Source organism: Aquarana catesbeiana, linkage group LG04, assembly GCF_042186555.1.
Source record: "Aquarana catesbeiana isolate 2022-GZ linkage group LG04, ASM4218655v1, whole genome shotgun sequence".
Lineage (NCBI taxonomy): Eukaryota > Metazoa > Chordata > Amphibia > Anura > Ranidae > Aquarana > Aquarana catesbeiana.
The window spans coordinates 613876866-613901343 of record NC_133327.1 but is presented as its reverse complement, the minus strand read 5'-3'; positions in this window follow the sequence as shown (position 1 = coordinate 613901343).

Genomic DNA, 24478 nt, shown 5'->3' with positions numbered 1-24478 from the left:
ATAGCTATGTTTGAATGATCTATTGTTGGAAGATGCTTATATATGTACATACCTGTATCTACGTTCAGTTCCACAAGTTTATATTTACACCACTCTGTACTTTCAAAAGTTGAAATGCTCTCTCTTTGTATTGCATTGTGTAATTTTTGAAAAATCGTTATAACCAATTAAAAAAAAAAAAAGAACACGCCAAAGGTCAGGATATGAAGCAGAAAAGGACAGACAAGAACAAGCCAAGGTCAGTAAACAGGATCAGACGTAGGACACAGAGCAATGAGCACATGGAAGCCAAAACACACAATATTGATCAGCAGGGCTGGCTTGCAGTGCACAGGTTAATATAGAGTTCCCTGATAGGGCCTGGGGTGGAGCCATGCATTGAGGAGAGATTACTTAAGTAGCCAGGTGAGAGTGGCTGGCCTCTTAAGCTGAACACATGGAGAGGTAAGCTGACAGACAAACATTACTGCATGACCATAACAATCTTGTAGGCCAAGGAACACACCAAACAAGTTGTGGAGAAGTTTAAAGCAGGGTTAGGTTATAAAAAATTCCAAGCTTTGAACATCTCATGGAGCACTGTTCAATCCATCATCCGAAAATGGAAAGAGTATGGTGCAGCTGCAAACCTACCAAGATATGGCCATCCACCTAAACTGAAAAATTAAACAATAAAGGGTGCAACAGATATAAAGTATCAAAAAAACAAAATAATCAATATATTAATAAAGGTGCACAAACAATATAGTTTAGTGAATAAAAGTCCATATTCATATCAAACATTGCTGTATAATGTAAATAAATGGATCTTCTATATATATACTCCAATCACCGTGTTGTTACTGAAGTGCAAAAGTGCTTCATATAAAGTGCTTCACCCGAAGCGGTATATCAAAGCGCTCACCAGATTACATAGGCCACCAAGTGACCACCAGGCATGTAGTAAAGAGAATACTTGTTTCATCGGATGTATAGATCTTACAGCATAGGTCAGCTGTTTTATGGATAAACCAGATCTCAAACCAAGCGAAAATGAGAGATATATATATATCTCCTTTGTAAAACCAGCTCACATCCAAATCATCTACAAAGATGGCTCCTCCATGAAAAGCCACAGAAAGGCACGAATAGTGTAATAAAGCTTTTTAATAGCTTAAAAAGCAGCACTTACAAAAATCCATTATGGTCAGTGTAAGGTACAGCAGATATATAAGATGAAGCTAGGGAGGAGAGCAGAAGCCGGTCAGACACCATTCGAGTGTTCATAGTGATCGGCGTGTGTCTCAGCTGTATACGGAAGCAGAGCCACCTAAACTGACAGGTCGGGCAAGGAGAGCATTAATCAGAGAAGCAGCCATGGTAACTCTGGACGAGCTGCAGAGATCCACAGCTCGGGTGGGAGAATCTGTCCATAGGACAACTATTAGCCGTGCACTCCACAAATCTGGCCTTTATGGAAGAATGGCAAGAGGAAAGCCATTGTTGAAAGAAAGGCATAAGACGTTCCAATTGCAGTTTGCAAAAAGCCACATAGGGGACACAGCAAACATGTGGAAGAAAGTGCTCTGGTTAGATGAGACCAAAATTGAACTTTTTAACCAAAAAGCAAAACCTTATGTGAGGCAGAAAACTAACCCTGAAAACTAATCACCCTTAAAACACCATGCCCACCGTGAAACATGGTGGTTGCAGCATCATGTTGTGGGGATGCTTTTCTTCAGCAGGGACAGGGAAGCTGGTCAGAGTTGATGGGAAGATGGATGGAGCCAAATACAGGGCAATCTTAGAAGAAAACCTGTTAGAGTCTGCAAAAGACTGGAGCAGAATTTTACCTTTCAGCAGGACAATGACCACAAACATACAGCCAGAGCTACAATGAAATGGTTTAAATCAAAGAATATTCATGTATTACAATGGCCCAGTCAAAGTCCAGACCTAAATCTGTTTCTAGAATTGAAAATTGCTGTTCAAAGATGCTCTCCATCCATTCTGACAGAGCTTGAGCTATTTTGCAAAAAAGAATGGACAAACATTTCATCTCTCTAGAGTTGCAAAGCTGGTAGAGATATCAAAAAAGACTTGCAGCTGTAGTTGCAGCGAAAAATGGTTCTACAAAGTATTGACTCGGGGGGACTGAATACAAATGCATGCCACACTTTTCAGATATTTATTTATAACATTTTTTGAAAAACATTTATAATTTTCCTTCCACTTCACAATTATGTGCCACTTTGTGTTGGTCTATCACATAAAATCCCCCCCAAAAAAATTATGTTTTTGGTTGTAACATGACAAAATGTGGAACATTTCAAGGGGTATGAATACTTTTTCAAGGCACTGTATACTTTGTTATTGTCCAAGACCCACTTAAGCCTTAAATAGGCCATCTGGCTAACCAGTGTTTACTTCAAATGGGCAAAAAAAAAAAAAAAAAAAACTGGTTTTAGACCTATTAAGCCACCCACTAAACAACATGGGCAATTAAATGTAACCGATTAGAGGCAGGGGTGCTTAGTGTTGACAAGCCAGATCTGACCGTTGTCAGCAAAGTTGTTGTATCTCAATACAGTAATATCAGTTTGAATCCCTTCCCATCGCCTGAGCTCCAGAGGATGTTGGTAAAGATATAGGAAGTGAGTTGGCAAGAGGATATTCACATGCCTAATTGGACTGACAGGCCTGTGGACATTGTTTATTTATTCATTGTTTTGTGATGAACAGAGCTGAAAGATATTCCTAGTTTAGTCCATGCTGATATAGAGCCGAACAGTGTCTGGCTCCAGGCAACGTAAACCAGGACAAAGCTTCCCATGTAGCATTACTTTTCTGTCTGTCCTGCAGCAATAGGCAGTGACCTCAGACCTGGGAGAATTTATTATAGAGATAATTGTATGAAAAGTTTGCTGCACTCCTCTGTTTCTTTTAATCCAGCCATTATTCGATGGTTTAAACCAATATCAGCAGTAGAACAGCATTACTTATTCTGAAAGCAGCTCATTTTTGTTAGTTTGGCACAGATCTAAACTGCCTTTCTCTATTGTTCTTGGTATTAGAAATATACACAATGACATGCATTCTGGTTTCTATAATGATATCTCATGCAACTTGTCAATATCTTCAAAGCTGGAGTTATTTATTTATTGTAGGTACTTATATAGCACTGTCAATTTATGAAGAAACTTACAATCTAAGGTCCCTAACTTACACTCATTCATACACATACTAGCGCTAGTTTTGACAGAATCCAATTAACCTACAACACGTCTTCGGAGTGTGGGAGGAAACCCATGCAGATACAGGGAGAACATGCAAACTCCAGGTAGGTAGTGTTATGGTTGGAGTTCGAACAGTCAATCTTAGTGCTGCTAGGTGGAAGTGCAAACCCCTTAGCCACTGTTTAATCTTTTTTATATTTTATCTTCCCTGGTCCCTTCATCAAAATGCTAACTGTTTTTTAAAACAAAACCTTATTCTAAATCTAGTGACCTCATCACTGGGACATTGTGTTGCATAATGCAATGCAGAAAGATCATGGCTGACAGGAGATACTGGCAGGGTGCTGTGCATAGCTTCCTGAAAACACCACAGCACTGCCTACTCCTCTCAAGAGCCCTCATCCCTAATATAAGCAGTGGGCTGGCTCTTGAAAGGAGTTGTGCAATTATCAAAATGCCTTGTTGGGTGGTGTAAGGATCCTGTGGTAGGTAGTGTCCGAAGGGGAGCTTGTATGCTGAGGATTCAGACGAAAATGTAATCAGGCAGGTCATGTCGGCAACAGATCAGGCAAAACAGTACAAAATCGAAAATCCAAAGAATGGCCAGGCAGGTTGAGGTCATACAGGAACTGGTGGTGAAGTACCAAATCAGCAGGCTGGAGAGTGGTTAAGAATTCAGGCAGCAGTTCAAAATCACAGAGCTATGAATACACCCAGGGAGCAAGTCCAAACAAACGGGCACTGAATAACAGGAAGTGCTGCTATTTATGGGCTGCTTAATTGTACATTGTCCGCAGGTGGGGCTAGTGAGTCCAAGGCAATGCATCAAGCTGGGAGAACATTGGAATAACTCCAGACCTCCTCCATGGCACAACAGGTAAGACTGCAGCTGTGGGACCAGGACCACCCTGGTTTGAAGACACCCAGGTACATGACAGGTGGGCACTGAAGTTGTTCATGTCAGCCCTCTTAGCAGCTCAGCCTTCCCTGCACCTGCTTAAAGGGTAACTAAAGTCTTGTTTAAAAAAAAAAAAATGGATTTGCAGAGTGGCCCCAATCCTCCTTTTCTGGGGTCCCTCAGCGGCGCTCCTGTCTCCTCCACTTCTCAAGTGCCCCGTTGGAACGCTGCTCAGACAGCAGGACTCACCCTCCCCCATAGACTGCATTAAGGTGAAAAACCTTGAAGGTTTACAACCCCTTTAACCACTTCCCATCCGCGCTATAACCAAATGATGGCTACATGGCAGACCTACTTTGCCAGGTGGCCATCATATGAAGGCCTCCTGTGCTTGAGCAGCCTGTGCGGCCCCTGCAAGGCACATGCAGCGTGCTCTGTGATCAGCGAGTCAATGAGACTTGGCTGATCGGGGTAAGGGGTCGATCCCAACCCCTTACTACGTGATCAGCTGTCAGCCAATGACAGCTGATTATGTTATGTAAACAGAGCCGGTAATCAGCTACTTTTTCTCCTCACGCTGAGGAGTAATAAAAAAAACAATCACCGGCAGCTGTCAGAGGGACATCGGTCCCGATCAAGGAGAGCATCCACTGCCTCATCTGTGCCCACCTGTGCCACCTGCCAGTGCCACCTACCAGTGCACATCAATGCCACCTACCAGTGCCCACCAGAGCCACCTATCAGTGCCCACAGTGCCACCTATCAATGCCCATCAGTGCCACCTATCAATGCCACCCATCAGTGCCAGTGCCACATCACTAGTGCTGCCTATCAGTGTTACCTATCAGTGCCCATCAGTGCCACCTATCAGTGCCCATCAGTGATATCTATCAGTGACACCTATAAGTGCCCTTCAGTGCTGCCCATCAGTGCCACCCATCAGGGCCCATCAGTGCCACCTCATCATTGCTGCCTTATCAGTGCCCATCAGTGCCGCCTTATCTCTGCCTATCAGTGCAGCCCATCAGTGCAGCCTATCAGTGCCTCTCAGTGCATCCTCATCAGCGCATATCAATGAAGGAGAAAAATTACCTGTTTGCAACATTTTATAACAAACTATAAAAACAGTTTTTTTGTTTTTTTTTCAAAATTTTCCATCTTTTTTGTTTGTTTAACAAAAAATATAAACCCCAGCAGTGATTAAATACCACCAAAAGAAAGCTCTATTTGTGTGAAAAAAAAAAGATAAAAATTGTATTTGGGTACAGTGTTGCATGACCGCGTAATTTTCATTCAAAGTGCGACAGCACTGAAAGCTGAAAATTGGTCTGGGCAAGGTGGAGTTTAGGTGCCCAGTAAGCAAGTGGTTAATGTTTACAATAGATATTAAAAAGTTGATAGGCTAGCAGGCCACTGTTGGGAGGTGTGGGAGCAGGGAGAGCTAAGCTGCTGAGAGAATGACTTTAGTGCTACCATTGTAAACATTAAGGAAGGATTATTCCACAGTGCCTGCAGCTGCAAAGGTCATTGGCTTGTTTTAAAGCCTATTTACTATGTGTTAAAAATATGATCATATATAAATAAGTTTATGTCCATATATCCATGGCCGGGACACAGTACATCAGGATTACCTGGCAACTATGGATTAAATTCTAGTGTAGTTTCCAAATTGATAGGTATCATGCAGCTTTACAGATTCCTCCTTACAGGTTCTGGCCAGCTTATAAACAACTTAATAAGGTTTCCGATCTGCTTTGCATAAAATTTTAGGGTTATAAAAATTTTTTGTAAAATTGGGGATACATTTTGAAGCATTGGGGATTCCAAGCCATGGGCTATTTCCATCTGATTGTCAGGCTGTGAGGAAGAGGGCGTGATCCTCAAAACCGTTTTGGACACTATGAGGTCTTCTCATGCTATTGGTTGTGCACTGTGGGCCTGGAGGCAGCCTTATTTGCATTTTGAATTCATTTGTGCATGTTATGCGTTTGTGAGTGTATCACTTGTATTATTGATTTAATAAAATTGTGTTATGATAAAGTGCTAGGTTGGTGTGCCCTCTCTTTGTTATTGTTTTGCTATCCTGGATAATAAAAAGCTCTTTTTGGTGATTGAATGTTCTCCCTGTGTCTGTGAGGCTTTCCTAACAGTTCAAAAATAATTTTCAGTTAATTGACTTCCTCTATACAGGCTTCAGGGCCAGTTAACACCATAGAAATGCAGTCTGGATGCGTTCCAGATGCTTTTCTGCATGCAGTTTTTTGACGTGTTTTTGATGCGTTCCAGTGCGTTTTTGATGCAGTCCAGTACATTTTTTCCTCCTCTATTTTCCTAACCTTAAATAAGGACACGTGTGTACCAGTGTGTTTTTGGTGCATTTAGGTTCATTCCGGTGCGTTTTTGATGCATTTTACAGCATTCCAGTACAGCCCGGTGCAGAAAAAATGCAGCATTTTCTACTTTTTTTTTCTGGAACTGGAATACACAGGAACTGCAAGCACTGGTGTGAATGTTGCCATTGGAAACCATATAACCTACTTTCATTTATGATGCAGAAAAAAAAACGCACTGGACTGCATGTGGTGTGAACTGGCTCTCAGCCTATCTGTTAGCACTTGGTTGACTGTGCAAGGATATTAAATGATATTAAACTATAAGGTCAACTGAGGTAGGGATGAGGCTCATGATGGTGGTTAAGATGTAGTATTTGAAGTAAAACCAAATGTACTGACATGACTCAATATATACAAGAAATGTGTGATGGTATGCCTCAGAAATGTAAACGCACATTCCACTTTGAATTGTAAGTGATCCCTTGCCATCCTCATCTACAATACAAGGCTACTGACTCTGCATTGTAATGGATGATATCATTGTGGGACAGACTGGAGAACAGAGGAGACTACAGAGGATCAACAAAGAGTATTATTAGTATTATACCTCATTTCCCACACTCTAGAGTTAACGCGTATTTAATCAATTAAGTGCAGGGGGGGGGACATAAGTAATTTTTTGTAATTCCCAGGGTTGGGCTTAAAAACACAGGGAACATTACATTATATTTACTTTATGATATGGAAAAGAGGGGAATGGGAGTTGTCAGTAGTCCAAGCCTATACGACTTTGGTATTCTAGGACAGTAAGTATGTTTCTGGCATGATCGTTATGTAAAAATTAAGTAGAAAAAACTTGAACAGAAAAAGGCAAATGCAGCCTCTACATCTATGCAATATTTTACTTTTTGTTCTTGGGTAGATACACTTTCATTCTTTCCATTACCTAATTCTACAAATCTAAAGTCAATCTGTTTGACTTACCTGCAGCTTGTAACCTCCCATTTGAGGAATATTTCAAGGATACTGGAGGGGACAGAGCTGGGGTATCAATATTTTCATTCTGAATGAATAAGACTTTAATTAGGAGGAGGCAATCCCTAGGCCTAAACCATTACAATGTTCCTAGTGGTGGGAATGCCTACTCATTCACGTGGACTGGTAAACTCATTCAATGCGAACATACAAAACAGGAGCCCTGGGCAACTATATCTCCTTTATTGTTAATTCATTCAAACAAAAACTGTGGCCTCTGCCTGTATATAACAGGTACACTTCATTAGGTTGGCTTGTGTAGTTCCTGTTTAAAATCTGTGTGCAAAGGAAAGTTTTTTTGGTCACCCCAGGTAAATTTCCAAATCATTAGCACAACATGAGCGAAATATGTTTTTTTAATTATTATAAACACATACCATCCTCCTATATTAAGTGAATCTGCTGCCAAATATTAGAAATAAAGAATTAGCTCCCATCTGCTTGCAGCTGTGCAATGGACTGCAGACCCTAACTGGGAAAGGTCTCATATTAACAATATCTGAGATGGAAAATATAACCTACTAGCAAGGTCATTGCCAAGGAAATATAGTAAACATTTAGTCCCTGTGGATCTCGGTGAGCAATTCATATTGTCCCTGCGTGCGTTCTGAGCTGGATTTTGTAGATTTTCTATTCTGCTTTGCCAATTGTCCAAACAGATGGAGATGGGATAGAATATACTGTATATGTCACGACTTACCAGCCACCTTGTACTCCTTGTTCTATCACTGAAGATCTGAGAAGAAGGCAAAAAATAGATCAAAAGATACATGTACTTTCACGCTGTGAATAAAGTTAATAGAGGTAGCAACTATGCTCGGCTCTTCCAGTGATGAAGATTTTTGCTTTTTGGAAGTGTCTACTCTAATGCACTTCTCCATACTGTGTGTCTGAAATTGTGGAGGTGTTTCAGATTGTGCAAAATATATGTGTGAGAGCAGTGCCGGGACATGGTCATCTTAGAGCCCTGGGCGAACATGGCAAATTGCACCACCCCCCACCTTTATGTGTTGTCATTATGTGTCAGCAAACCCCCCCCAAAAAAAATTGAGCACTAATCTGCATGTTCACCCCTATACATAAATTTCCCTTCCTCCCAGGACAAATCTGCCCTCTTGCTGAAATCCCCCCTCCCAGCAGACATCTTTGCCCCCTCCATCTCATATCCTCTCTCTCTCCATATGCTACCACACACACAAAAACCATTTCCCCCTCCTTTCATTAAAACCCTACCCCTCAAATTTCCCCTCCCCAAATTTCTCCTCCAAGCACAAATCCCTCCCCCCACTCCGAATCCCCCCTTCCAGCACAAATTCCCCTCCCCCAATCCCAAATCTTAGCACAAATACCCCCCAATCATCCCTACTAGCACAAACCTCCCCAAAAAAAACAAAATATATATTTCCACTCTACCATATTACTTCTATAGCTCAAAAGCCCCCCAATCCCTCGCCTAGAACAAGTCCGGTTCCCTCATCCCAACACAGATTCCCCCAAATCACCACTCCTAGCACACCTCCCCAAATGTTCCCCTTATAGAACAATTCTTACCCCCTGCTGCCCACGAAATTTCCCTTCTCAACACAAATCTCCTCCCTCCAATCTCCTTGTGGTGTCCCCCACTTCATATGATATCACAGTGCCCAGGGCAGCCGCCCCTCCTGCCCACCTCTTGCCCCGGCCCTGTGTGAGAGGCTCAACTGTCATCTAGCACTCACAGACTAACCTTCTTACCCTTGCCATAAATGAGTGAAGTCTAAAGGTATTAAGAGTAGGTAGGTAAAGGTATAAAGAGTTTGTTTTACTTTTTGTACAAGTTGAGTCTTAAAGTTGACCTAGCATCAGATATATTTTTCTTGTTATGTGCATGCTGCTAATGCTGGCCATAGATCAGACTAAAGGAAAAAAAAATGAACGGATTTCTCAAGCCACACAAATAAGATGGATGGTGTAATCACCATGGCTGAGATATTGTATTCTGACAGCGGGGCTCTTCTTTGTCAGAACACACTGATCAACGGAACGGCTGCAGCTGCAACCTTGATAGGCTCTCTAGGAAATGTTTTTGTTTGTTTTAAGAGTATTTTTTAATTGTATGATTATTTAACAAAATGAAAGATTTTATTAAGATACAATGTAATGTGTATGTGGAATACATCTATATAGCACCTGAAAAGTCCCAGTATGTTCCTAATCAATTCAAATTTTTGAATGTAAATAGTAAGGCATATGATGTGCTGATATATAGAAAAGGGGATAAAATACAGCGCTCTGAACACAATAACAAAAAACTTAGACACAAAGCAGCAACTAACATATGAAATACACACATATATCATCAGATAGAAAAACAATAGCTGTGCCAAACACTAAAATATTTAGTGATAAATCAATATAAATATTATGAGTGAGCAAAAATATTATTTTTGATAATCATTATTGCTGATTATCATTCAGCAATCAGGCTCAGGAAGGACCTGCTTGGGGAACATACAGCAGCAGCAGAGGAAGGAGACCTGATCCAAGAGAAATCCCGGAGCTGCCACTGCTGAACTCCTCCAGAAAATGCTGCTGTCCTGGCCGTTTCACTTTGTTTTTACATAGCCCCCTTTTTTATATTACTTGGTGACACGCTACCTGAGGGTCTCACATATATCTGAGTGGTTTGCCAGTCCTGGATTGGTGTCCTCTGTGTTGTATACCTCTGATCCCCCAAGACAAGGCCCTGGCTGGGTGTATAGCCGCAAGCTTCTCTCTGCTTGCCTTCTGATAAGCGTGCATTTCTCAACGTGATTTACACTTAATGGTGATGGAAGACTGCACTATTTTGTTAAAATATCCAGCATTTAGCTGATTGCCCTGGACTTTTATGTCAAATTCCCATTTAAGTCATATTTTCACTCCCTATCACTTTGTTGTCACAATATATACATTTTCATTACAATTTTTTCACTTTTATGTCTTTGATTAGGCCGTTTTTTGCAAACATCATATCTGCTCACTTTATATTTTTGATCACTCATAATTATATTTATATTGATTTATCACTAAATATTTTTACTGTTTAGCGCAGCTATTGTTTTTCTATATGATGAGCTGACCCAGTAGGCCAGCTCAAGCCTTCAACATGAGAAACTAGAGTTCATGTTCTATTACTGACCAGGCCTGCAAACCAACTTATCATGGAGATTCTTTCTGTTTTTTTATAAAATTCGTAGAAGCTGCAATCAGCTTTGTATAGACCTTGTAATCTACTGAAAAAGAACATGCTTTGGCTCATTCTGTTTCGCTGATAAAAAGCAACAAAGTGAATCAAGAATGCATAATTCATTAACCATAAATAGATTTTCCAAATTGGCTTTTAGTGTCAGATAAAGAACAAATATAAACCAGATACACCATACTGCCTTACACAGTCTGCAGGGTTGATTTAGCTAGTGCTGAAACCTTGTCTATTTTATATGTAAGCTGCAAAATTCTAGTACACCACTTATGGAACAGTGTTGAAAGAAGTTTCCTTTTTCCGTGTGACAAATAAGAATCAACCATACTGCTACTTAGTTACAGACTCTTGATCTGGAATCATTTAGCCCATGTTCACATGTCAAATCGCATGCCAAATCGGCGGCTATTGCCGGCAATTTCACCGTCCGAGTCGGTGTGCCGTTGCACCGATTCCGAAAAGTAGTTCCAGTACTGCTTTTGCAGACTTCGGGGGGGGGGGGGGGGGTGATTTGTATAGACATCTGAGCAGGAACCCGCACAGATGTATGTCAAATCGCCCCTGGAGTCGTACTGCATTGCCGATTTGAAATTGTGCGAGTTCAACTGAACTGAATTTCTAACCCGCAGTCAGTGTGAACCTAGGCTTAAATAAGACAAGTTTCATGTGGATGGGGATTACCCAGCTGCATTTTTGTGGCCAGCTAAACTTTGGGCATAAATGAACCCAAGAACAAACATTTAATATATTGTGCCTCACCAATTCTTAGATGTGGTGGCTTAGTTAGTTTTCTTTTTTTCCAGGCTAAGAACATTTTCAGCTAATACAGAAAATAACTTTCTTGGCCCAAGAAATTTATTGGGTTTTAAAACAGGTAAAATATATTACAAACTTAAAAATACATTTCAAAAATTAAAGCTGAGAGATTATATAAATATATAATACCTTTTAATCTGCTGCTAGAAATGCAGTGTCCTTGTTACTTTCTGCAAACGGAAATGACAGTGTTATATTTGTAAAATACTAATCCCATTAACTACCATATAAAGGAGAAAAAGAGAAGGAGGTGTGTTTGAAGTCAGGCTTGTGGCACAACCATGGCTGCCTTCATAGATACAATGACTGTAGTCATGAAAGGCAGAAAGTGCGTAATTTGTTTTATCTAGTGAAAAAGGGAAAAACCCTAAAAAAAGACAGCTAAAGCAGATATCACATATAATGACCGGTAAACGGCAATATATATTACATTCGTCTTTGGGTTTAGATAAGCTTTAAAGCAGAGCTCCAGTCAGTTTTTTTTTTCTCAAAAGCACCCTCGTGATAGTCGCAGCTTATCTAATGCAATCTAGCATATGCTGTATATGTAAAAGTTTCAGTTATTTAGTTATATAATGTACTCACTGCACTGTAACACACAGGCTCCCATCTCCAGTGTGGGCATCTGAAGCCCACTCTGAGTTTCTTCCGGAATACAGTGCAACTGGCTACCTAGCATGCACCTCTCGATCTCACGCCTACGCAGTGTGTACAAAGCACGACGCACTCATATTGCAGGTTGCCATAGCAATGGCTGCAACAGAGTAAGTTCCCGCCCCATTGTTATTGCAACCTTTCAAATAATTTGCACATTTACTCCTGGGATTGATGACACTTATATCCCAGGAGCCTATGGGCACCATGATATGAAGTACTTCGCCTCGGCGAGGTACAATGAAAGTATAAATCTTTGTTACCCTACAGGTAATATACTTTGAAAAAAAAAAAACATTCCTAACATTAATGCCTTTGCGATCAGCAATGCTGGGGGCTGAATTTCAAAATGGGGTGGAACTCTGCTTTAAGTACTGAGATGTTGGCACATTTATCTACAATTGGGGAAGCCTGAGTAGCCCAATTAGCTCACAGCCTCAGTCTGACTATGGCTTTTCATGAGCAGTAGATTTAGAATACCATGGAAGAAATAAAGTAAATATTATGCCTGGGTTATCAACCAGGCTGTGAAGAGTTCTTGAGTTTGCATAATAGAGGAATGATTGATCTGTAATGATCTGCATTTAAACAGCAAAGGGTGGTGGTGAAAGGAAGGTTAGAGAATCTTTAAAGTGTATCTCTAGTCAAAACTTTTTTTTTAGTTTTGCATAGCTTGGGTTAGGGTTTCCACCTCTGCCAGAGTTTGCTTATGCTCTGTGTCTTCTTGGGGAGATTTCCTTATCATGGTGATGAACTCATGGATATAATAAAAGTACAGTTGTTAAAGTGTATCTCTAGTCAAAACTTTTTTTTTTAGTTTTGCATAGCTTGGGTTAGGGTTTCCACCTCTGCCAGAGTTTGCTTATGCTCTGTGTCTTCTTAGGGAGATTTCCTTATCATGGTGATGAACTCATGGATATAACAAAAGTACAGTTCTTAGACTAGGCTTCTGTGAAGAGGTTTTTTGGGGATCATCTAAAAGCAAAGAGAGTAGGGGATAGTCAGACAAATTGGGGTAGGGCGTTCCATGGGAGATGCTTAGGAAAAGTTCTGGAGGCGCGCAAGGAAGGAGTTGACAAGGGAGCTAGAGAGCAGGAGGTCTTGGGAGGAACGAGGAGAACAATTAGGTTGGTATTTTGAGACAAGGTTAGTGATGTAGCTGGGGACAGAGTTGTGGATGGCTTTGTAAGTTGTTAGTATTTTGAATTTAATTTGTTGAGTGAGTGGAAGCCAGTGGAGGGATTGGCAGAAAGAAGTAGCAGACACTGAATGATTGGTAAGGTGGATGAGTCTGGTAGCAGCATTCATGATGAATTGAAGGGCTGAAGGGGGTTGCTTATTTAAAGGTAATCCAGAGAGTAGGGAGTTGCAGTAGTTGAGGCAGGAGAAGACCAGGGAGTAGATTAGGAGCTTTGTGGTGTCATTGGTTAGGAAGGGGTGTATTTTAGAGATGTTGCATAGGTTGCTTTGGACAATTATTGAATGTGGGGCTGAAAGAATCTTCAGAGTCCAGAATTACACCTAGAACTTTGGCATGTGGGATGGTTGATAGTTGTGCCATCAATCTTGGCAACGAAATCAGGGAAAGAGGTACATGGGGAAGGAAATATTATGAGTTTTGGATAAATTAAGTTTGAGGACTATTACCTCTTGTATCACTTGACCCTCCCTCCTAGATCGTAAGCTCTAATGAGCAGGGCCATCTGATTCCTCCTGTATTAAATTGTATTGTAACTGTACTGTCTGCCCTAATAATGTAAATTGTTAGCGCTATATAAATCAGGAATAATAATAATAATAATAATAGAGAAACCAGGAAGTGGGAGCAAAAATCTTTAACGCTTTTTTAGACAGTTGTAACCTAAAATGACAAATAGTGAAATGAATGTCCTCAGCGGAACACAGAAAACAATAAAAACCTACTCTATCCAAAATGAAAAAAAAGTTTTGGCTAATGATACGCTTTATTGGACTATAATCATATTTTAAACATTATGAGCCATGTTGTTTTCTGGCTGTATTTCATGTTACCTTATTGAATGGTAAATGTCTTACTTTAAAATCTCTGCAGTTTTAGACTTTTTCCTTTCCTTTTTGTTCTCTATAGACAATAGGGACAGTCTGCAGCTCCGGTGAAACTAAACCCTGCATTAATGTAGAATGTAGGTCAGGGGAAAGAGAACAAGTGTGCATCCAGAATTTGAACACTGGCCATTTTTCCCCCTGATATCGAATAAACACAGACCATTCATGTGTTAATGTGTTCTACAAAAAAGGTGCGTGTTCCAGGTGAGTTTAAGATTACTTGAAACTGTTTGTTGTGGTTGGGTAAATGTAATCGTTTCCACCTGAACTCCCCGACTGCCAACTAGCCCAGTTCTGTGCTGACTTATGGATCACTTTGCTGCACAGAATTCTATTCCTGTGCTGAAAGACAAGCCGAAGACAATGTCTTACAGAGCAGAGGATATTGTGCAGGGCCAATTATAGCATAAGTGGTTCTCACGGATTAGGTTGGCACTATATGCCAGGTTACACATTAACGTCTTACTGTGCACTTTACCCTATTTGCTGAAAATTCTCAAACGATGGCATTGTCAATTGTTCCTTCAGCTGATAATTTAACAGATCATGATCCTACATTTCAGATGTACCAAGCTTATACAAATATATTCACAGGATGGCTATCAAGCTGTCAATTTCCATAACAAGGATGCCACTTGTTTATTGTCCCATTATCAGCTACCAATCAAAATTTAACCTGCACTAGAAAATTTACAACATTTTTACTTATCTGAGTTTGTTATCATGTAACCATTTTTGGCACCTTTTTTTTTTTGGTATTGGCGACCAGTAATCCACTGCTGAAGTCTTGGCCCTGCCCTGGGACAATATAATTACCACCCCTCATCATCAGGTCACCGAGGAGTCTTCAGGACCCTTGGAGAATTGTAAGGGTGAACTCTTTTTATCCACCAATGTGACAGGGAGTGACAGTGGTACTTGAAAAATGATAATGGTTGTAAAGCCACTTGTCATGTCCCTACAATCTACAAGGCGAGGAGTCACGTGAGCGATGGGAGATGCTCTGAAAGAAGGTAGAAATGATCTGCTTTTTTTTAAATAAAGGACATACAGTGAGTGTCCATAGAGTGGATTGTAGGGACATGACACTGTTATTTTAGCAGCAGGAGGGGAGGCTCATGGAACAGGTCGGAGCTGACAGGCCGGGGGGGGGGGGGTGAGAGGAGACACAGCGGAATAGTTTTATCCCAAAGGAAAGTTACCAACACCCTAAGTGGCTGGATAATATTCCGAAGGGCCAATTTGTATGATTTTGCTGTAACTGCCACTCTCTGGATGACTTCCTCTCATGGTCCACTGTCCTGAGGGGGAGATTTCTAGAGAAAGACTCTACAGAGAAGGAGCTTAATCTAGTTATCCCACAGATGTGTGATTCTGCAGTGCAAAGTCTGTTGGAAAGTAGGTTTAAAGAAAAAGATTCAAATATCATCCGTCCCTTCATTACCAATTTTTCTTGTCAATTTAGGCAGGTTAAGGGTATTATCAATAGGCACTGGGAAATTTTGAGGAGGAACCCCTCTCTAAATACCCTTCTCCCAACACGACTGGACGTGTACCCAACCTATGAGATAAAATTGTGTTAGAAACTTACACTAAGGTGGAGCTATTTAAAGAAATGAAAGGTTTTTACCCTTGCAACTAATGCATGATCTGCAAGGTAGATGGGCAGAGGAGAAGGAAGTGTACATCATTTACATCTACAAGCACAGGGATTAAATACAACTTCATTCAGTTTATTACATGCAATACTAAGCAAGTAGTGTGCTTTGTGCAATGTCCATGTAACAAACAGTGTAGCGGTATCTCTGTAGGGGCTGCTGAGTGATGTGACCCACCTGTCACCCTGCCCAGCTCAGCATTCACTTCCAGACACCCCAAGACAATGAACAAGTCCATCAACTTCGTTTTTGTATTTTATTGAGGGATTAGAACTTGGATGGGGTTAAGGAATTCATGGGATGCCCAGGAAATGATTCTTGCATGGTATGGCACAATTCAGATATTCTCCTTCTCCACAACACTTGCTGCAGACTCTCTCCTTTTCCCTCCAGCACAGTTCTTCAGGCTCAGTTAGCACATGATTTGGCCTAACTCTGGTTTCAGCCAAGCCTTAGCAAAGTTCCTTATTACAGGCAGAGACTGCGGGCCTCTTTAATGTAGCGACAAAAATAGGAAAAGTATTTAGTGCTAGCTGACCCTTTTGGTGGGCTACTGATCCCAGTCAGCCCTTTGTGGACCCTGACAGCTCTCCCAGCTGCAGCAGCCCGACTTTGCCAGTAACATCACAGTCTCTCCCGCTGGCTCTACATCCTTAATCTGACTGCACACTCCCAGGCCTCTCCATTATGCCTCTCCCATCTCTCTCAACTGTGCCTGTCACTCACCGACACCTGATGGATCCCTCCTGGAGACTTGACCATCAGTATTTCCTGCTGTCCTCTCCTGCTCCTGCTCAGGGCACTCCTTGGGTTGTGTGGGGTTCCTTCACAGCTCCGAGCCCTGGCCCAAGGTCACCCCCCCCCAGGCCCCCAACAGCCTAACACCCCATCTCCAAGTTCTTCCACCCGAAAAACTCCTCCCCAGCTAGGCTAACCCAGGGTATTTAAGGAGGCCTACCCCCTGGAAACCCAGGTTGGGGATTGGTCACGGCTCCTTAGAACACTCCAGATAACTCCGCCCTTCTTCCTTTCCTTCTTTCTAGAAGTCTCTAGAGGAAGAAGGGAGGTAACCGAAATATGAAACTAGCTATGAGTCACCAGCCTACTCTAAGCCACTCCCAGCCACAAATCAAAACAAACAGGCCTACCTACCTAAATTTACCTTCACTGACAGAAATCTCAACTCTAGCACCTAGAGGGTGCTACAACAGTATGTAGTAAGAACCACCAGGATGCTCAGAGACAGGTTGAGGGAACATGATATTAAAAAGTGTTTACGTACCCACTTCTGTTTTGGAGGTGCTGCATTATTTTTCTTATCAGTTTGTTAGGGGACTGTATATTTACCTACTGCAAGCTGCCTATTTTTTATTTTTTTTTAATGCTGACCTCTTTCTTATGCTACTTATAATAACAAAACAAGCTGTCCCTGAATAAAAATCCCCAGTAATGACCTTTTCTCATATTGATCACAGAGGTCAAATCCTGACTCCAATGATAGACAGAATGATTGTAGAAAAGAGTTAAGCCCTTTTTATTGCCCAGTTATCACTGACATTTATCACCAAGAAAACTATATTTTATTTTCTGCCTTTTTTTCTGCGGTTGTAAAACAACCAGAGAAATCTGAGAATTAGATATTCACATTTTCCATACTCAGGCTCGGATTTACCAAGATATCAAAGATTAACATAACATTCGGCAACATTAGCTCAATTGAATTATATGGAATGTGACTACACCTCCTGTCTCCAGTACCACTTGACAAATTCAGCAGGTTTAAATGACTACGAAATCCAGTGTTTTACTTACTATTTATTTCCTGTTCATCCACCCATAAAATAGAGCATCCCCAAGTTGTGTGAGTTTAAGTAAGCATAAACTTTGGCCTGAAAATCGCAGTCATCATTTCCTCAAAGTTTGCAGCACTAAACCAAAATATAGTTTTATTTGGCTAACCCTGAAGTAGGATGTGGTTGCCAACCTCCAAAACCACAAGATCAAATTTCATATAGACACCCCCAGTGCCGTGTTTTGTCTTCTAAAGGAAATACATCACTCGCAATACCATCTTTCTGTTATATAAACATGTGCTGCCATGACAACAGGCATTATACGGGGACACTGCATTGTTCTTTATCAAAAGGATTCATTCCAATTTATTCTTATGTATTAAATTACTGTATTACTGTAATGCACACTTACATAGTATGAGGTTGTGGGCCCTTGCTGACTTTAATTTTTATTCTGGGTTATTGCAAACTTGTAATGAATGTTTCAAATCCCTAGATCAAGCAAATGAAAGTAAACTCCTCTTACTTCCTCTGGTCAAAGGAAAGGGATGGGGAGGGTTTAGTACAAGATTGCATTGTATGCAATGACTACTTCGCAAAGGATGAATAGTCTAAAACAGGGGTCTCCAAACTTTCTCAACAAAGGGCCAGTTTACTGTCCTTCAGACTTTGAAAATGCCCTGGAGTTAATGAGAGTAAATAATATCCCAAAATGGTATTATTAGTGGGAGGAATATTGCCCCATTGTTGGTATTAGGGGAAGAAATAGTGCCCAATCATTGGTGTCATTTAGAGGAATAGTGCCCCATCTTTGATATCAGTGGAAGGTATAGTGCCCTATTATTGGTATCAGAGGAAGGTATAGTGCCCCATCTTTGGTATCAGTGGGAGGTATAGTACCCCATCTTTAGTATCAGTGAGAGGAATAGTGCCTCATCTTTATTATCAGTGAGAGGTATTGTTACGTACCTGCCAGATGAGACTAACGTGCAGTGGAAAGGCTTTGTCGGTAAACCCCGGCTCAAGGGCCACCGGTGTTGCAACAGTGGCTGCAAGAGCCTGGCGGTGTGTGGGTGCCTGGTTTGTCTTTGGTCTTGTTAGTTCACCTGGTGCAGCAGGAAACAGGAAACAGGCTGGTATATGCAGGGCTGGGGAGACACTGAATACGTAGTCAGACAAGCCGGATTTGGTAACAGGCGATCAGATGTAGATATAGACGACAGGCAGAGAATAGTCAGGATACAGGCAAAGTTCGGCAACAGGATATCAAGCAGTGTAGAGCTGAGGTTGGTTACAACAGGAAGTCACTAGAACAGGTATGAGCTGCAGATCAGACAGCAAAGACACAATGCTGCTGAGGTGTTTAAATAAGGCAGCCTGTTGCCAATCACTGAAATCAGTCTGCACTATTTTAACCCCTAGGTGGCAGATCCATGACAGGTATAGTACCCTATCATTGGTATCAGTGGGAGAGGTAGTGCCCCATCATTGGTGTCAGTGGAAGGAAAAGTGCCCCATAATTGGTATTAGGGGAACTAATAGTACCCAGTCATTGGTGTCAGTGGAAGGAATAGTGCTCCATCATTGGTATCAGGGGAAGGAATTGTGCCCCAACATTAGTATCAACGGGAAGAATAGGGCCCTGCAGTTGGTGTTATTGGGAGGAATAGTGTCCAATTAATGGCGTCAGTGAGGAGAATAGTGCCCCATTGTTGGGGTCAGTGGTAGGAATAGTGCCCTATTGTTGGTATCAATGACAGGAATTGTGCCCCATTGTTGGTGTAGAAGGAATAGTGCCTTGTATCAGTGGAAGGAATAGTGTCTGATAAAAGCAAGCAAAGGGCCACAGCCAACCCTCGGGCCACAGTTTGGAGACCACTGGTCTAATACAAGGCTCTTTTCCTATTACAGGTAGAAATCATTGTGGCATATTATTCACTCTCCTTAAGTAAAGAGTTAAACAGCAAATACAGTGGGGCAAAAAAGTATTTAGTCAGCCACCAATTGTGCAAGTTCTCCCACTTAAAAAGATGAGGACTGTAATTGTCATCATAGGTATACCTCAACTACGAGAGACAAAATGTGGAAACAAATCCAGACAATCACATTGTCTGATTTTTGAAAGAATTTATTTGCAAATTATGGTGGAAAATAAGTATTTGGTCACCTACAAACAAGCAAGATTTCTGGCTCTCACAGACCTGTATCTTCTTCTTTAAGAGGCTCCTCTGTCCTCCACTCATTACCTGTATTAATGGCACCTGTTTGAACTTGTTATCAGTATAAAAGACACCTGTCCACAACCTCAAACAGTCACACTCCAAACTCCACTATGGTGAAGACCAAAGAGCTGTCGAAGGACACCAGAAACAAAATTGTAGACCTGCACCAGGCTGGGAAGACTGAATCTGCAATAGGCAAGCAACTTGGTGTGAAGAAATCAACTGTGGGAGCAATAATTAGAAAATGGAAGACATACAAGACCAATGATAATCTCCCTCGATCTAGGGCTCCACGCAAGATCTCACCCCATGGGGTAAAAATGATCACAAGAACGGTGAGCAAAAATCCCAGAACCACACGGGGGGACCTAATGAATGACCTGCAGAGAGCTGGGACCAACGTAACAAAGGCTACCATCAGTAACACACTACACCGCCAGGGACTCAGATCCTGCAGTGCCAGACGTGTCCCCCTGCTTAAGCCAGTACATGTCCGGGCCGGTCTGAGGTTTTCTAGAGAGCATTTGGATGATCCAGAAGAGGATTGGGAGAATGTCATATGGTGAGTTGAAAACAAAGTAGAACTGTTTGGTAGAAACACAACTCGTCGTGTTTGGAGGAGAGAGAATGCTGAGTTGCAACCAAGGAACACCATACCTACTGTGAAGCATGGGGGGGCAACATCATGCTTTGGGGATGTTTCTCTGCAAAGGGAACAGGACGACTGATCCATGTACATGAAAGAATGAATGGGGCCATGTATCGTGAGATTTTGAGTGCAAACCTCCTCCCATCAGCAAGGGCATTGAAGATGAAACGTGGCTGGGTCTTTCAGCATGACAATGATCCCAAACACACCACCCGGGCAACGAAGGAGTGGCTTCGTAAGAAGCATTTCAAGGTCCTGGAGTGGCCTAGACAGTCTCCAGATCTTAACCCCATAGAAAACCTTTGGAGGGAGTTGAAAGTCCGTGTTGCCCAGCAACAGCCCCAAAACATCACTGCTCTAGAGGAGATCTGCATGGAGGAATGGGCCAACATACCAGCAACAGTGTGTGACAACCTTGTGAAGACTTACAGAAAACGTTTGACCTCTGTCATTGCCAACAAAGGATATATAACAAAGTATTGAGGTGAACTTTTGATATTGACAAAATAGTTATTTTCCACCATAATTTGCAAATAAATTCTTTCAAATATGAGACAATGTGATTGTCTGGATTTGTTTCCACATTTTGGCTCTCATAGTTGAGGTATACCTATGATGACAATTACAGGCCTCTCTCATCTTTTTAAGTGGGAGAACTTGCACAATTGGTGGCTGACTAAATACTTTTTTGCCTCACTGTACATACAATAATATAAACATTTGTAAGAAAACGTTTGATCTCTGTCATTACCAACAAAGGATATATAACAAAGTACTGAGATGAACTTTTGATGTTGACAAAATACTTATTTTCCACCATAATTTGCAAATAAATTCTTTCAAAAATAAGACAATGTGATTGTCTGGATTTGTTTCCACATTTTGTCTCTCATAGTTGCGCTATACCTATGATGACAATTACAGGCCTCTCTTATCTTTTTAAGTGGGAGAACTTGCACAATTGGTGGCTGACTAAATACTTTTTTGCCCCACTGTACATACAATAATATAAACATTTGTAAATTTCGTATATGTATACTGATGTTTTTGTAGCTTACTTGGCTCTTTTTAATGCTTGTTAAAGTTGAACAGTAGGTTCACTTCTCTTTTACATAATGTGCAGGTACACAATACTTGACATCCTCTCCGATGCTTCTTCTGGGCTTGCACACCTCCTCCTTGGCCACTGGGTGGCCACTGATGATGTAACCCAGAAGTTACACTCAAGTTACAATCACTTGGGATCCATTTTCAGCTTCTTACCAATTCCAGGAATAGGTTGGGAGTGTACACTGAACTGCAAAGGCACTGCAGGCATAGGACACTATAAATACATTTCTACATGCAAAAGGAAAGGGTTTGTTGGCAGAAGAGACAGGCGACATAAAGTATCTTCTACCAAAAGCACCTTCTAGCAAGTAAAGTTCTCCTTTAAATTTTATGTATGCCCAAACACTAACAACTCATATAATGACCTTAAATACGTTTCAATGTTTTTTAATCTGCAGCTTTCTGATGGGGTTCACCTTTATCGCCATCAGGAAACCTGCCCTGAGAATTATTTTGAAGCCATCACTGTAGTGCATGTTTGACAGGAAAGGGCTTCAAAGAGGCTGCAGGAGATCAGGAGCACTGAGATGTAAAAAACACTTAAAAAAAAAGAGTATTTTAATAAAAAAAAAAAATACATTAGCGCACATGCGCGGTAGCTCGCAAGATGGCCGCAGCCTTCTAGAGCTCCGCTTCACCACAGCCTTACGATAGCCACCGGAGCCCGCTGAACGAACCCGCAAGCTGGTCGCCGGGTGGAATGGGTAGGGGAGACATTCGGGAGTCATCCGATGTCCTCAGCACAAGCAAGGAGGAACCTCAGCAGCCAGATGACGGTGGCGGCCGTTCCCCTCAGCTATGCCAAAATGGCGGCGCAAGGCACTCACAGCGCGGAGGACGCTGAGGTATGCATTGTGGACCAGGACTTGCCACCTCCACAATCACCAGGTATCTCCTCTTCACCCTGGGACTGGGCTGCTTCTCCTGCTTCAACGGAGTCAATGTTGAATAGACTGAATGACGGTCTCCCCTCCACACCCATGCTAGATCCACACACAGGCATGCTCCTGTCAGTGAGTGAGGAAATGACTGCCACCCCCTCTCCAAATGATTTCCCCTCCATGATGACAGCTTTCTCCCTACTGCTTTCTAAAATCTTAGCAGCAAACGCAGCCCAAATTACATATTCCATCCATGCTGACCTGCAGCAAATAGGGTTGAGAATGGACACTATAGAAAGGAAAGCAGATCAATCAGTGGCGAGGATTAACCAGAACTCAGCCAGAATTCAGGATGTTCAGGACCAGCTAGAAGCTGCATTTGCAAAGATCGATGACCTCGAGAACAGGTCTAGGCGTTATAACTTTAGAATCAGGGGGCTCCCTGAGTCTGAAAAGGATGTGCATGCTGCTCCAGGGTCTCATCCCAGGCATTCCTGATCACCGTTTGGAATTGGATAGGGCCCACAGAGCCCTGCAACCTCCCCGCTCAGATGGCCTCCCTCGGGATATAATTGTGAAACCACATTTCTATTCGGTGAAGGAGGAGGTCATGAAAAAGTCCAGGCTCTCTGAAGATCTAATGCTAATGGGCCATAAAATTCAGGTGTTTGCGGACTTATCACCGTACATGGTACAGAAGAGACGTGCACTTAAACCGCTCCTGCAGATTCTGATGGAAAAAGAAATTACATACCGGTGGTCCTTCCCTCTCCGTTTGAATTTCTCCTACAGAAATAAGAACTATGCTTTCTCATCATTTGCCGAAGGGGAACGCCTGTTTCTGCACTTGGGCCTAATTGTGCAGGAACCCCCTAGCACTAAGCCAGCCAGGGGCTCCACACCATCCTCTAAAAGACCTCCACCAGCTAGCCCACTGCAACCCACCTGGCTCCAATCAAGCCACAAGCGATCCAAAGAAAATGTTCCGCCATGACTTACCGGTTGTGTATAGGGCCTTTGGTACTGACCAGGGACTTTCCGTTTTTCTCCTCTTTCCGTTCCCAGATTTCTTTTAGAACTTCCGTACATCACCCCTCACTAGCTGGCCCACTTTTGAAATAATCTCTTCACCAGCTATGTCCAGGAGGGGGATTTTGTCCAAATTCACATTGGACTGGAAGTTACCTAAACCCGGTGGTGTTGGTCATTGCCGTGGGGGAGGGGGTAGTACAATCATACGGACTTCTTTAGATTTCTTTCATGTTCGGTTTATTAGATTATACATTTGTGGTTATCTTACTTGCCTTGATCCTTAAGGGCAGGATTTGAAGTCTCACACCTTGTGGAACTCCTAAATAGGTTACGAGAGTTCTAAGTTGCTTTATTTTTTTTTTATTTTCTTCTCTGCATATTTGTGGCTCTCGACTGCCCCTCCACACGGCTGGTGATGGTTACATCGCGGACGGCGTGAGGGGTGAGACTCACGGGACCCAGGGGGGTCTCCTTCGGCTTTATATTCAGATCCCAGCAACTCCTCCTGATTGATGTCTGTTGGTTCTCCTAGGCTCCCAGCCTCATTGACTGGGGTACTGGGCGCTGGACGGGCAATGTTTGGTACAAACGGTGACTTAAAAGGTTTACAGTTGCAATCCTTTTTTTTTTTTTTTTTTCTTTTTGGGTCGTTCAGCATATTACTCAGCATAGGCTTTGGAATGGCCTATAGTTATAATTTTTTAATCTAGGCGTCGGGGCTGTGGTGGACCCAGCACGCCTCTAGTGGGAACCAGGTTCACAGCAGGTGCACTTGGTTTCCTTTCCGGATCCCCCCTAGCTGGGGTTTATGGTCCTCTTAGGATTAGGGGATTGAAGTGGCGAGTTCACTTCAACCCAAGGGTGGGAAGGGGGT